The following is a 3,828-nucleotide window of genomic DNA, read 5'->3' as shown; positions in this document are numbered from 1 at the left end:
GCAGTTCTAAGAAAGAATAATTGATTAATATTTACTAGTAATAGGTTATTTATTAGCTCTTGATTTGAAGGGATGTGTCTATCATTTACCCCTGATTAGCTGACTGTATAGTGCCAAGGACGTTGTAGCTAGCGACGTTTAATCTTTGATGTCCAAAATAAGATTGATTAAACCCGTTTGTGCGCAACTGGTTTGACGCTGAATTAATGATTTACAGATAAAAAAAAACATTTGCCGTTTTAATCAACCTTGAATGCAAAATGTCATATTTTTCTTTCAACAAACCGGTGGACCAAAATCTAATAATGTGCTAATATCTATTTTGCGGCATGTCCTATCGCCACTCTGTCGGGCCTAGCGTAACTCTCTCAACTCACGCATTCGCACTTTGACACTAACGCACACACATACACAGAACTAATTCTCTTTCTCACATTATCGTCTTCTCATCAAAAACAAATGTATAAACATATCCGTTTCAATATTCCTAACATATTTCACTGAACTTTCTTTCTACAATGAAAACAAACGAGCATTGACTCTTATTAATAATTTGTGATCACATGTAATTTGTATAATTTATGCAGTTTCATTTGTGCAAAAAAAAAAAAAAAATAAAACTGAAAATGATTGTGAAAATAACAATCAAAATGAGAATAGTAGCGCAACGAATCCGAATAACCAATCCTTATTAAAAAGTCAGAAACGTTCCTTTTTCTATGTAAAAATATTACCTTTTTTTAATAGAAATCTATTTAAACAAGAATATAGTTAAATCGTAAAACTGCATACTTTCGCCTGACATTGTTTGGACGAACCTACATTTTTTTCAGGAAATCACTTCAACATACTGTATACAGTATTCCCATAAAAATACAACGGAAACATTAATATCTAAAAAAAACAAAAAAAAAAAACAGACCCCCCCCAAAAAAAAAACGGTTTATCTGATCAATATGCCATTTTGCACAGTAGTTACTTTTATCGAAAGGCATCGGATACATATATCAATTCATTCAACAATTTCCACCGTGCTCCACTTTGCAAGGTCATAGTCATGGTCAATGTCATAGAAGATGAGGGAGAGTGTTAATAGCAAGTCTCTATGATGAACAAAGCTGAAGTTATCGCTAAAAGTGAGACATTCACATTTTCTTAAAACTAATTAAGTTTTAAGCTACACATTCATATTTTTACTAATTTATTCTTGGATATACGAGTTATTTCCTCAGATATTTCAATATATCTTTTTTTATGTTTTTTAATGCTAATTTAATACTAAAAATTTAAGCTGTAGTAGGTGTTAAGGTTCATACAAACTACCTACCAACATAAATAAATACTAAATGTACCACAAGTACAATAGACAAATATTTATTGACAAACACGATCAAATGACAACACTGCAATACCGAACAACACAATAAAACATTACTCTCTTCAATAGTGGGTTTACCGGCTGAGTGGGGGAAACGAATCAGTCTAGAGTTCTATTCTGGTTCGTCCGATATTGTTTCACGAGCGAAGAATTTACGTGCAGGCTCTACACGTATCCAAACCCTGTCTCTCCCGTGGACGTTATGCCCACGGGAGTTCCCACGTGTTCTCTTGTCGATGCTCAAACATGTTTTCTTTTTTATCTCTGTGTCAAGGGAAATCGCTCTTTACTCTACACTGTAACCCGGTGTTGTTCCTTTTATTCCCCTACAAAGCAGTTTGAAATTCGATTCAGAACTGAATTTGATATCGGTCTTAGAAAGTGCGGTTTCTAACGAAAATGATTGAACTATGTTTTTGGAACTCCGTTGCTTGGATGAAGTGGTACAAATCTGGGGTATATTTAGTTTAATTTAGTCTTAAGCAAACAAGATAAAATGTTTGTGGATCTCCTGCGTGCAAATCTAGATATTTAAATAATTTTAATTCTTTTAATAAATGATATTAAATATGAATTAGCAAATATTATAAAAATGTCTGATACTTTGTAGCATTACGTTTTTGAAGTTTTGAGATGAGAATTTGTTATTTGTATGATTTGAAATCTTCGGACTACGGTTCGCATCTTGAGGGTCATTTTCACAACGTTTCGGTCGTCAAAAATCCGTCTAAATTCCCGATTTCGAGAGAAAAATTTTCAGATTCCACAAGATACATCTGAAGAAGGTCGGAGGTTACATCGATTGAAACATTGAAACAAAATGACACTTAAGATGAGAACAGTAGCCCGAAGATTTCAAATACAGGGCGTAACGAAAGGAGGGGGTAGTGAGAGAAGGGTACAAAGTCGTAGCACTCCTTCTAAAGTTAAGCCTGCGTCTTTTTGGACTTGTGGGCAGGCGCCGAGTCCTGCTACCACACCCAGGGGCTGTCAGCAGCCACCTGATGGCACCAAAGGATCAACACATTTTCCAGCACGTCCAGATACACTTTCAAGCCGACTTCGAAGAAGGTGGCACAATGTAGCCCTCATTTGAAACCACACCAAAGACCATAACCTTGACCGGAAACTCCGTTGAGATGTGCCCTCAAGCGTTGAACCGTCCGGATTTGCATTTTGAGGGTGCTGACAATGGTCATGTTGCCATAATTTGTATCAGTAGAGAGCATGAGTTGTACAGCGGCGAGTATCCGATCTCGCTCGTTGAATATTGTGTCACTTTCAGACATGATAGAAGCCTTTATCGCTTTTGGGATTTGTACACAACTGCCCATCTGATCTGCAAAAAAAAAAAAAAAAAAAATAAAATAAAATAAATAAAATAAATAAATAAATAAAAAATAGAATAAAAAATAAAATAAAAAGAAAAAGAAAACCGGTTTTCATCAAACGGAAGTGAAATGATGTCTTTTCTAGAGCGACAATTTTATCGTTTTACCCTGTAATAACTTTGGTGCAATAAAATTTTAGGGGAAATAATAAGGTCACAACTTCTGTTTTATAATTAAAAACATCAGATTTACATTGAATTCGATCCATAGTCATTTGGCACAAATTAAGCAATATTCCTCGCATTTTAATTTATTGTTAGACCTCTCACTAGAGCATTACATTTTTAACACTTTCTAGAATCAAAATAATGTAATGGATTTTAATCAAAATTAATATAAGGATTCTAGACATAAGGTTAACATCGTTATAACCTGATTTTAATCTTCACCAGGGAAAATAAAAGAGACTCAATTTGTTCAGCAAATTAATTTTACTCGTTGGACGAGTATTCTTCTAACATCATATTTATAGTGCTTTTGTTTACAGTAAATTTGGAACGATGAATAATCATAGTTATTAAACACTTTTTCATTTGGTGGTAGGCTAACAACTGTAGGTATTCTATAGATGCGTGAAGCGGTCCAGCTGTTTTAACATCGTCGGCGACTACGGTTCTCCACGTTATAGAGCCATGGTAATCTCGGGATGACTAGTAAAGACGGTAATTTCCCGTTAATTTCCATGTTAATTCGGGGGTATATCTCCCCCTCCCCCGTGAGTTGAACGCGCCCCCAGATACCAACTTGGAAATTTCTACGACTCAGCGCAATACATCTGATACTGGCCAGGCTTATTGTTGCTTAACTTCGGTGATCTGGCGAGAACCGGTGTGTCAACGTGATTGTGACTTATATGTGAATACACGAAGAACGTATTAAAAAACTAATTTAATGTCACCCATGGTATTAATTAAACGTTGTTCTTTTTTCCGTTGATAATACATTCACGTTGGCATGCATGTCGTCGAAATATACGGTCCTCTTGAGACTCGTTCCTTTGGGGATAGTGCGCAAACATGTAAGCTTGCCATTTTCTTTCTTTCAAAACCGACTACAATA

This window comes from Euprymna scolopes, chromosome 11, assembly GCF_053919585.1.
Source record: "Euprymna scolopes isolate OS-2025 chromosome 11, ASM5391958v1, whole genome shotgun sequence".
Classification (NCBI taxonomy): domain Eukaryota; kingdom Metazoa; phylum Mollusca; class Cephalopoda; order Sepiida; family Sepiolidae; genus Euprymna; species Euprymna scolopes.
This window is presented reverse-complemented; position numbering follows the sequence as displayed.